Genomic DNA, 13077 nt, shown 5'->3' on the forward strand with positions numbered 1-13077 from the left:
TGGGTCACATCTCATACATCAAGCTTGATTCAACATACCATAACATTAAAACATTTACATCAAGATCATGTACAACAGGGATTAACTACAAAACTAGGGCCAAGCACAATACTAATCATCATTACATTATTTTACATTACATCATTTTACAATTCATTACATTACATGTCATTTCATCATGTCCACTACTATTCTAATACATAGACACCTCTTTTACTCTTGACGACTTCCCGGTCTATCCTGAACCTGCAAACTTGGGAGTTAGGGGAAAGTGTGAGCTTCTAAAGCCCAGTGAGCAGAACAATAAAAACAATTTATAAAAATATGCCATCATGGAATGCATCACAACACAAATAAATCACCTTAAGATGGGATTGTCACCAATAGTCCTCTACATATCCAATAAATGCCCGGCCCTCAATGGAGCTCCTCAGGACTTCCTCTTAACATAACATAACATGTCCAACTGTGCCAGGGATGATTAGGCCACACCTGGTCTTCTCTTACTCTGTGCCAGGGGCGATTAGGCCACACCTGGTCTTTCCATCTCATATCATAACATATCACATCGAGGACTAATGGATCATCCAATAACCATCCACATCAACAATAATTAATGCAATGCATCATATTCGTGAATTCTAATGCAAAACAACCTAATACATATTATGGCATTCGTGATGCATGAGTCATGCTAATAAGATTTCATTTCTTTAAGATAAATAAATTGTGCTCTACTCACCTCTGGCTGACGCTTTACTGATTCTGTAGCAGCTAGCTCACTGTTGACCTCCTCGGTCTCTCAGGTCCGATCCTACACAGGTGAACTCAAATGAGGGACCAAACATTCTCTAACATAACTCTAAACATCTCCCCAAAAACCCCCCTAAAACATCACAAAACATTCATAGAAAACATGCAAAGGAAGGCTTGGACAGGGGACTTTCGGCGGCACCTTCGGCGGTCGAACCCCCTTCCAGATCTGAAACTCATGCACTTTCAGCGGCAGGTTCGGCGGCCGAAATTCCCCTCCAGAGCCGAAAGTCTAACTTTTGGGGGCGAGTTTAGGCGGCCAAAACATGCCACCATAGGCAGGTTCGGCGGCCAAATATGGCTTCGGCAGCCGAACCTGAGTTCTTCCAGAATGGGAGAACTCAAGCCTCTCATGCACATTTTGCCTCCCAAACTCTCCAAACTCAAACCAACACACACAAAAGCATGTATAAACATATATTCAAGCATTTAGGAGCTTAAAACTAGCCTATACCCCAACAAACATCACATTTAGCATACATTTAACATAAGGGTCCATAAACCCTAACATTTTAGATCTACTCTAAACATGCATCACATACCCTTAAAACCCCTCAAAACTTACTTAAAACATAAGAGAGGGTGAGGATCTACTCTTACCTCTTGAAGATCGAGAGGAGAGGCGACCCAAACTTGGAGATGTAGAGAAACGAACTCCTGAGGTCTCCAAGCTTCTAAAACCTTGATCTCAGCTTTAAAATCTTCAAAACATAGTAAAAACTCATAAAAACTCTGGGAGATTTGAAGGAAAACATAAAATCAACTATGGAAGGTCAAGAACTCACCTTTGCCAGAAAATAGGGAGAGAAAACTCGCCCATTTTCGGACATGTGGCCTTTTATAGGTGGCTGGCCAGACCACCTTCGGAGGCCAAAGGTGCTTCCAAAACTCCACCATGTTCGGCGGCCGAACTTGACATTCGGCGGCAGCAAAAGGGAGCCACTTTTGGCGGCCGAACATGAGGTTCGGCAGCCGAACCTGGCATTTCCCCTTCAAAACTTTCTTTTCTTTTAAAACTCAATTTTCTTTCTTGATCAAACCATAAAAATATGTAAAATCATTTTAGAAAACCTTTATTTTACCTTTCTAGAAGATTCCGACATTCGAGAAATTCCAGATTCCAACAGAGATTCCGCCGCAAGGTAGGAATTCTGGTGCCAGGGTCTAGCCGGGATTACATCCATTATGTGATAATATTGTTATATATAAATATCATAATAAACAATTAATAATTTCCGTCCAATATTTCTCAAGATTTTTGTGTAGCCTCTCATATAAATACAAATATTATGTTATTTTTACCTAGTGTTTAAGTCACTCCACTAAAATAAATAACCCTCTAGATTTCCTATATAAAACATCTCGAGTGTAAATCTCACAACCATATTTCCGGTGCTTAAGCCACTCCTCACTAAAGCAAATAACCTTTAGTTCCCCTAGAGAAAATATCTTGAGAGTAAACACTATTCTCACATACTCAGTGTTTAAGCCACCCTCACTAAAACAAATAACCTTTAGATACTTCAGAGAAAATATCTAAGAGTAAATTTCACTCTCACAGACTCAGTTTTAAGTTACCCCTATTAGAGTAAATAATACTTTAAACCGAAGGAAAAATACCTAGGGCTCTCCCTATCTCAACTCCACACCTTGGACTCAAGGAAAATATTCCTTTGGAGGGACTTCACCTCCTTGTATTCCTTCCCCTTAGTGCTGATGGCCTTCATCCCTTAACTATTTATTGGCAAGGGAGTCCCTAGCTTCCAATGGCTATTTAAAAGGCCATAGAATGAAGTTATTTATCGACAAGGGAGTCCCTAGCTTCCAATAGCTATTTAAAGGGCCATATAATGGAGTAATTAAACTTCATTCAATGGATGTCGACATTTGCAACCTCTCCTCTTCTGTTTGTTTTTTTTTTTTTTTTTTTTTTTTTTTTTTTTTTTTTTTTTCTAATAACACTTCATTATAAATTTTATGGTAAGATATCATTTAAGACCTTTACTTGGTTTTTCAATTTTAGCTAATACTCTTTTTTTTTTTATAAGTTTAATCAAATTAGAAAGATGGTTAATAATTTTAGCCAGGGGACTTGTTGGAAAATGAAATATGCTTATGTGGTATGTCCAATTAGTAACGAATTTAAAAATTATGGGACCCACCTTATTAAATGTAAACTATATGTTTTAACCAATTCTTTATGTAATTTCACAATTTTAACCTATACTTTTCTCGAGTTTAACTAAAAATTTCATACTCACCTAAATCAAATCATGTTCATCCAGTAATTTATAAAAAAATAGTTCAATTACACCATTTCTGGATGGGACTATATTGTCAAAAATAGGTATCAACCTAGCCTAAAATTGATAGGTACTTGTTTACAAATTAAGCATGGGTAGCTTAATAATGAGTAAAAATAAGATAACTTACCCTTTGGCTAAAATAATTTATAACAGTAGATTTGTAATAATTTATAACAGTAAATTTGTTTCTAATATCTGTAAGTAGCCAACTTAAAAGAAGGGTTATTTACAAAAGTAAAAAAGAAAACTTATTTTAGTATGGTAATAAAGTATTTCTGTCCTATTTCTTGGTGTAAGATCAATGTAAAGCGTAGGATTCGCCGCATCAAACTATTTTCAAGTAGTGTAACATTAAAAAATATAATGTTTATCTAATAAGGCAGCTGATTTAAGTGGGTTCCACCTTGAAATAATTAATTTATATTTTAACCAAATAGTTACGTCTCTTTATATTATATATTTTTTTATTTTTTAACTAAAATTGACAAAAAAATATAAGAATATGCTAAAGTATATAATTTATTATATTATATAATAAATACGACCCGCATTAAAATACTATTTTTTTTTTTTACTGATTGAAGCATATTCCAGCCCTTGATTGACTTTTGGCAAAAATGGTTAACAACATTTTAAATTTGGATAATATAATATATATATATATATATAAGAATTAGCTAAAATTAAAACTCTTGGCTCGAAATGATAGTTTACCCTAAATTTTATGCGCCATTCATCTTGGAGAGATCAACTTAACAAATTCTTCCCTCCGATTACTTACAGGGCTTCATCATTGGCATGTGATATTCTTTCCCACTTATCCTAGTAATACTTTTGTTCGATCCTCCTCGCACATCCGCCTAGAACTATTTTATTCTGATTCTAATACAATTCTTGCTAAGAATCAAAAGTGAAACAAAATTTTCGATTCTTTAATTTTTAAAAATTATACTCAAAATCAAAATTTGATATGGTTCTTAATTTGATTCTTTTTAATATTAATTTTAATTTCAATTAAAATTTTGATTTTTGAAAAAATTATAATAATTTTACATTTATTTTAAAATAGTAAATAATTAACATTAAAACAATAATAAAATAATGTTTAAAAAATATATAGTAGTATTTGTATTATATATATTTTATATAATTTTTAATAAAAATATTATATTATTTTATATATAGTAATTAATTATATAATTTTAATTAAAAAATATGTATAATTAATATATAAAAATATATTATATTATCAATATGTGCTTCACACATATAATTAAACTATAAAATAATTAATACATTTACAACTAAAATAATATATATATATATATATGATGCTACATAATGATCGCCCAAAATAAGTCATGAACTGTTACTGTAGAACAGGTTCACGTGATAAAGATTTGATAAGTGAGTAATGTAGTCCCGCCCGAGAAAAGTAAGACCCGGACACCTTAACATCCAACTCATCATCAAGACTCGCCCTCCCCTAAATAGGATGAGTCTTGGTACAAAGTTACTGTTATCAAGCACAGTCCAGCGTATCCCTATTACGCTTATAATCATGAAATCGCCAACTTATTAGCTGGCAATATCTTTTGTCAAGCAGCCGGCCACATTATCGCCAGATTATCAGGAAATACTATATTTATCTCCACATTCTTACAGTATAAAAGGAGAAAGATTATAGAGGCAAAGATATGCTACTCTCTCACGCAAAAGCTCTAAACAATTCATTGCATTCACTATATTCTTCAATATACTGACTTGAGTGTTAGAGTGGCTATCGTGAGCACCCACTACCACCTCATATTCTCTTCCTTGCAGGTCTAGCCACTCACAGCATAGCTTTTTTTTTTTTACTATATCATTTGGTTCCGTTGCCGAAAGATCCATTGAATCATCTCTATTCATTTGAATTATGACCAGTCTCCTACTCTCTCTCATATAAAAATACCTCCCTCCTTTCACTCTCAAAATGGCCGGTAGTTCTCGAGCTGCTGCTAATATTTCTACCAAGAGGGTATCATCATTTCTTTTGCCTCTGACAATGGACAAAACATGCCCCTAATGGTCAAAGAGGCACACCTCAATAATTTAAACAAAAAAAAAGATATTCCAATACATCCAAAGGCTGTAGGCTCAGGAAGTACGAGGCTCGAAAGGAGGCATCGATCATGAATCCTAGAATAAGGAAGGAAGCCTCTGTAGACACCCCAAGCGCTCAGACGGAAGCGTCAAAATGCAGCCTAAAGGAAAGGTCGAGTCTGAAGATGAATCAGACGAAGCTTCGAAAGGCATCAATTGAAAGCTAGTAGGGGCCGTGCAAAGGTACTAAAAGGAAAAAGAGGAGGATTTCAACTAAGATGGTGCCTTGCCTCTTCCAAAAGAAATCTTAGTAGAAACCTTTCCAACCAAGTTCAAGCTGTCTAGCTTGGACAAGTATGACAGAACAACATATCCCAGAAGCCACCTGGCAATCTTCAGGACGACCATGTAGCTTCAAGATATCAACGACTTTGTGTTATGCCGAGTGTTTCCATCAACACTCGTAGGTTTAGCTTAGAAATGGTATCAACATCTAAGCCTAGATTTAATCCAAAACCTTACATAGTTTACTACATTATTTAAATCCAGATTTTTTACTTGCATACCTCCTAAAAAACTTTTCTCTAACTTGCGAAAGATCTGTTAAGGAGAGGGCGAGTTTTTAAAGAGTTTTATCTCACGGTTCAATGCTAAAGCCATACAGGTAGAAGAACTAAATTATGAGATAGCGTGTAAAGCATTGAAGAAAGGAACGCGCAACCTCAAATTCATAAATTCCTTAATTAAAAATCTAGTCGCGATGTATCAATAGTTGAAAAACAAAACTCAGAAGTATATCAGGCTGGATGATGAAGTCTAAGAATTAAAAGAGGACAAGAGGGCGAACCAAAATCAAAGTCAAAAGCCTGAGAGGCGAGGACATGAAGGAGATCACAAGAGTTATCCCATCTTCTGAAGGAGAGATTATCAAAGTAAGTATAAGAATTATACTCCATTGAATGACTCACGGACTCGTATTTTAATATGGATTAGGAAAAATGACAAGGAAATCAGGTGGTTGCCTAAGCTCAACCCTGAGAAATCAGAGAAACAAGATAGAACCAAGTACTGTCATTTCCATGAAGATCATGGGCATACGAAAAAAGGGTGTCGGCAACTAAAGGATGAGATCAAGAGGCTAATAAGGGATGACCCTCTTTGGAACTTCACCAAGAAGGGCAGGGAAAAGAGGAGACTTGAGCCCAAGGAAACAAATCTCAAAACCACCTCTGATCGAGAATCTGTAGGGGTTATACATGTAATAACGGAAGGACCTAGGGATGATTAGGGAAAGTAAGCAGGCTACAAATGTAATTGACGGTCCATAAAAAGAAATGATGGGATTGCCTTCCTAAAAAAAAGATTAAAGAGATGAGAAGAGGCCATAAGGCGGGTTCCACCAGGCTAGGTCACAAGCGAGTTCTACCATACCATACAAGGCATTGATCCCACTAAACAAGGCCACAAGGCGGATTTCGATAGGCCAAGTCACAAGATAGATTCTGCTAAACCATCTAGGTGTTGGTCCTACTAAAAAAGGCTACAATGTGAGTTTCGCAAGCAAGGTCACAAGGCGGATTTTGCCAGACCATCCGGGCATTGGTTCCACTAAACAACGCCACAAGGCGGGTTCTACCAAGTCAGGTCACAAGGCGGATTCCACCAGACTATAATTTAGGCATTGGTCTCACCAATCAAGTCATCTATACCAAATAGCCACGAGGCGGGTATACCAATCCCCAAAAAATAAAGGTGTCAATCAAATATTAATGTTGATAAAGCGAGTCTTATGGTCAAGAATCAAGATTAGTGACCAAGTGAAAGTTCCTTATTATAAAATTTCATCAAGGCATTTTATGGTGGAAAGGCGGGAGTCCACCAAGCCACAAGCCTAAATATTAATCCTATTTTTCATAAATTTTATAAATTATTCTATATCTATTAAGCCGGGCACTAAGCCCTGCAAAGTAAATGTTCTTTGGTCCAAAAAATGGTGGTCATTAAATTCATAGTTTGAGATGTAGCTCCCTATTTAAATCGTTGGTAGCGACAAATAGAACAAATGAACACCTAAGAATAGATATACAAAATATGCATTTTCATTACAAAAGATTACAAGGGGATAAGGTGGACTTTGGGAAGCCTCTCTTACATTAGAAATTTCTAAAAAGTCTATTTGCAGAGACCCAGTTGGTGGGGTTATCCTCAGCCTCTCGACCTCATCCTTCAGGAAGATGTCGTTTGTCCAGGAAAAACCACATTAAGAGAATCGTTTCTCCGACTACGTTCCTATCCTAGCCTTTAAAATCAATCTTGTACAATCCAACCCCTTCCCAAGAGTCAAGGCACTGAAAAACTGTTAAAGTCGGACTAGTTGCAGTCCTCAGAGTTGAGCAGTATGCTTACACCTTTACGAAGACCTGCCTTCGACTTCTTTTTATAGACTATGATGATATCCTTCGTACAGATCTGGTTATCCTCATGAAAAGAAAAGAAAGTACCCCCATTCATTTCTTCCACAGATGATGATCGGAAATAAAGGAAGAGAAAGGAAGGTTCTTATACAATGGCATAGCTGGCAAAGGTTTAAATATGGCTCGAGAAATAACGCAACCATCATGACCAAAGGTAGGCAAACGACGCAAATAGTAAAGACCAGCTAAATCTTGCCACGTGTCCCAAATCGAAAAGACAAACTATCACTTTCGAACGTGAAGAATCGAAAACCAACGGGGGGACCTCTAATGCTACATAATGATCACCCAAAATAAGCAATGAGTTATTACCACAGAACAGATCCACTTGGCAAGGATCTGATAAGTGAGTAACGCAGTCCCGCCTGAGGAAAGGAAGACTCAGACACCTTAACACCTGGTTCATTATCTAGACTTGCCCTCTCTTGCATAATACGAGTCTCAGTACAAAGATATCATTATTAGGCATAGTCTAGTGTATCCCCATTATGCCTGTAATCGCGGAATCACCAACCTATTAGCTGGCGATATCCTTTGTCAAGCAGCCGGCCACATCATCGCCAGATTATCAGGAAGTCCTATATTTATCTCCATCTTCTTATAGTATAATAGAAGAAGGATCACAAAGGTAAAGGTATGCTACTCTCTCACAAAAGTAAAGGTATACTACTTTCTCATAAAAAAGTTCTAAGCAATTCATTGCATTCACTCTCTTCTTCAATATACTAATTTGAGCGTAGGAGTGGTTGTCGTGGACACCCAATACCACCTCACATTTTCTTTCTTATAGATCTAGTCACTCACAGCATAACTCTGTTTTCTGGCTACATCTATATACATATATATAATAAATTATAACTAACTAATTAAATTATTTAAATTATATAGTAGATATTTTTAATAATTAATTAAAATATATGGTTACTTTATAATATTATTAAGCACTATTTAATAGTTGAGTGAGAGAATTATATTTAAATTAATGAATAATTTAATCTATAAAACTAGTTAGATAATATTAAATATAAAAATGATAAAAAAATAGTGTATATATATATATATATTAAATATAAAAATGATAAAAAAAATATTATATATATACACATACACACATATACTAAACTTTTATAAAGTTAATTTTGAATAGCTCACAAATATCTTATTTTGTTTATACTCTTACTTATTTATAGATTTCAACTATACATTATTTAACATTAAACTTAAAATTTGAATTCTTTTAAATAGAATCATATATATAATTTTGATAATATAATATAAGATTATATTGGAACTATATGAGGCATAAAATATATTATTAAAATTATATAATAAAATCATAATATCACTAAAATCATTAGAAAAATATATACATAAAATTAATTTTTCAGTATGATTCTTAATTAAAAATAAGAATTAAAACCAAATAGCTAAATAAATTCAGTTAGGTTCCAATAATATTTGTTCTTTTTGGATTCCAATATGATTAGATATGGTTCTTTAATTAAATTTGGAATCCCAAGAATCATGTAGAGCCTTGTGTCCACCTACATGCATGTAATACCAATTTAAATTTCAATATCGGAATTCTAAATTTTCAACAAGATCTCAATCCGAAATCTTGAAACCATAAACTTTAAAAGGATAAAATGAGATTTTATAAATTGAATTTTAAATATTTTGAAAATATGTTTAAAAAAATATTTTAGAAAATTTTGAGGTGGAGGTTTGGCTGCCAAACCTCTAAGTTCCGCCAAAGGTGGCTTTTCTAGCCCATTTATAAATAGATTTTACTCCATTTTCGAGTAGAGGCAAGGTTTGGCTTTCTTCTTCAATTTTCTGACCACTCTAAGTAAAAGGCAGCTGATTTCAAAGGTTTTTGTGTAGATTAAAGTTTTTTTTTCAAGATTTGAATCTAATTGGATAAGTTTTTATAATTTTCTTCAAATAATCCTCCTCCTCCAATCTATGGTTGGTGTTATTTTCTTCAAGATATAAAGTTTTAATCTTTGTTTTTCTATTACTCTAAAAGGTTGGAGTAGGTTGTTTGTGTTTTGTAAGTTGTTCCAAATGGTTTAGCTATGCATGTAAGTCTTTGAGGGTTTAAGTTCAAGGTCTTCTTGTTTAGATGAATCCTTAAATTTGTTGATGAATTTTAAAGTTTATTATGGTTTTGTGTAGTTTTAAGTTTTCTGAGATGATAAGATGTGAAAATTCAGCTCTTGCATGCATAGTTGGGTGAGTTTTTGAGTTTTGGCACAAGGCAGAATTGAATTCTGCTGAACCTGTCCATGAAGGCTGCCACTTTCAGCAGCCTATTCTGCTTCTGAAAGTTGGGACTTTCGAGTCTATAAGGGACTTTAGGCCGCCAAACTTGCCACCAAAAGTCCCCTGTCTAGCTGATTCCAGTATGTTTTTTTATGTATTTTCTCATATACTTTTATGGTTGTCTTGGGGTAGTTATAAGAGTTATAAAAGTTATTTTTGATTCCTCATTCAAGTTTGTTTGTATAGGATCAAAATTCAGAGACCATAAAGGCCAGTAGTGAGGTAACTACTTCAGAGAAATGCTTGTATCTGCAAGATGTGAGTAGAACTAAACTAAATTTTTATTTTAATCAAATCAAGTATTTTCAATATGTTCATAAATCCCGAATGCCATGTATATTTGAATATGTTATTTTACATTAGATTCACGAATATAATGCATTGCATATTTAATTATTGTTATGGAAGGATGTTGAATGACCTACAAGTTCTCGAGCATGATGTGATATGTTATGTATGATGGATATATAAGTTTAGGTTGAGCCCTATTCTACGTTTTTAGTATTACATAAGAGAAAGACCAAGGTCCTCGAGCACCCGTTATGGGCCAAAAACTATTGGAATTTTACAGAGAGTTACCGGTGACAAGTCCATCTTATTGAGATTTACATGTGTTATGACTCATACATTAAGCATATGTTTTATGAAACTGCTTTATACATTATTTCTACTCATTAGGCTCTAGTAGCTTATCCCTCTTTCCTAACCCCAAGTTTGCAGGATCAGAGTTAGCATGGGAGGCAGAAGTATCCTTTGGTTTAGCTCTTTATATGATAGTTTAGTTATGGATATGTAATATATTATGGATTAGTATTATGCTTTGCCTAGATTTTTCTTTTATGATTCCTTTATTTATGATCTTATTATGTAAAAATTTTAAAGTTTAAGCTATGTTTGAACTAAACTGTGATATGAAATGATGGCTATACTGGAGCATGTGATAGGGGTTCAGTATAGATTTATGTTTTCAGTTATGTATGTATGCACATGCCGAGTTTTGGTTCATGTTATTGTAATATTTTATATATTTTTTTAAGATCATGTGGGAGTTGTATTAGATTTTGTAGGATGTATAGTAGGCTTGCTATGGGCTTCGGCGACCTTAAGTCAATCTGAACTCTAGCGCCAGTAGTAATCCAATTTTCTTATCATTACAGATTAGTATCAGAGCCCTAAGTTTATATGGTCGGACCTAGAGTGTTAGACTCAAGATGTTAGAGGGCAAGAACAATTAGAAAAATACATCTCCCTTAGGGATAGGATGTAGAGTCTTGTCTTAATGTATGTATACTTATGTGTAATGCCATGAACATCTACATATGCATTTATGATGTGATATATATGTCGTGGGTTCATGTGTATCCACATGAATCATATGATGCTAATGTTTATGTGTTTAATATTGTTTTTCAAAAGACAGGATGTATGGCTCACATTGTTTGCACAATTAACTAGTGCCTCACTTGAAATGAAGGTATAGATGCCCTTCCCCCTTTTGCTCCATCAAGAGCATGGGCAAGCAGAAGTAATAGGGGAGAAGCATTGAGGGGCCTTAGAAGGTTTTTTGATGTAAACAGAAGGTGAACATATCTAAGTAGGATGTTTGCAGATGTTAGAGAATCAGTGGGTGATGAACAGAGGAGAGATGAAAGTTTGAGCATGAGTTATGAAAGAGAGGGTGTGGGAGATTCTGAAGGAGGAATAGGAGGTGCTCAGGCCTCAGGATCAACTTATCCACCTTAGTGCCAGTTTTCCCCACAAGGACCTGGGTATTCGATCGGAGGTTCATCGCATTACTCTAGTTACCACCCTTACCCCTCATATATGTCCTATCCTCCACATCACTCACCATATCCATTTTACCCCATATTTTCACCTCCACCTTATTACCAAAATCCAGCAAACCTTAACCCAAGGAGTGCAGCACTGCCACCTTCTCCCCTAAACCTAACCTTAACCCAACCACCTAGACCTAACTCATCAGCAAGGAGCAAAGTAAAGATGACAAATTACTTGAAGTTGGATACTCCTAAGTATAAGGAGGAAGATAACTCGTTCGAGTATATCAAAGTAGTAAAGATAACAGTTGATGAGTTGGAAGCTAGTGACAGTAAAGCCATTCAGATGGCAGGATTTACTCTGAAGTGCAAGAAGGCCAAGGAGTGGTTCAAGAACTATATGGAACCAGAACTTGACAGCTTATCCTTGGAGTAGTTTGTAAATGAGTTTGTAGGATGGGTTTTTATAGATAGTTCAAGGGAATTGAAGGTGATAGAGTTTGAGCAGCTGAGGCAAACTGAGGAGATGAGAGTGGATGAGTATACATACAAGTTTCTGGAGTTGCTATAGAATATGGGTTGAACTTATGTGATAGCGGTTGTTGAAGCCGTAAAAAATAAACCTATTATCAATCAACAAATAAATTTGCAGATAGTGGCAATAGGGTCGAACCACAAAGAATTGACACCAAAGATTTTCCTAATAATGACTAGGCGAATAAATGACAAATAAATAAAAGAGGGGGGTTTTGTTTTGATGAATTAATTCTAAAAAGCAAGAGAAAGCAACAATTGAAGTAAACGAGAATTTCAATGGGAAAGAGATTCTAGTTGAAATATTAGTTTAATTCAGCTTGTTCAGAATTGATCATTGACTATTTAAGACTCCTGTTTTATTTCAATAAATTAGTTTTGGTTGTGGAAGACGCTTCTCACAACCAAATTCCTCCTTAGTTCTAGTTTGATTAGGAAACGTTCGCCAATCAAACACTAATCAACAAGTTCCCAAGGAACGTCCTTGGGGCATTTAGCATCGAACAACTGTTAACTGCATTAAGACTTAGAGAAACCCAATTCTATCCTTGCCAACCGCGTAGTCAAGTCTAGATTATGCAACTGATTATATTTGAGTTCAAACAATATAAGCAATTACGGACTTAGATCATTCAAACAATTTATTACTCACGCAATTTAAAAGCAATGGGCCCTTATTGATTCTAAAAGCAAAGTAACAATTATAGAAAAAGATCAAGTTGCATAAATATTGAAAGCAAATAAGAGTTTAACAATGGAGTT

This window comes from Manihot esculenta, chromosome 10 (assembly GCF_001659605.2).
Source record: "Manihot esculenta cultivar AM560-2 chromosome 10, M.esculenta_v8, whole genome shotgun sequence".
In the NCBI taxonomy this organism is placed as follows: Eukaryota; Viridiplantae; Streptophyta; class Magnoliopsida; order Malpighiales; family Euphorbiaceae; genus Manihot; species Manihot esculenta.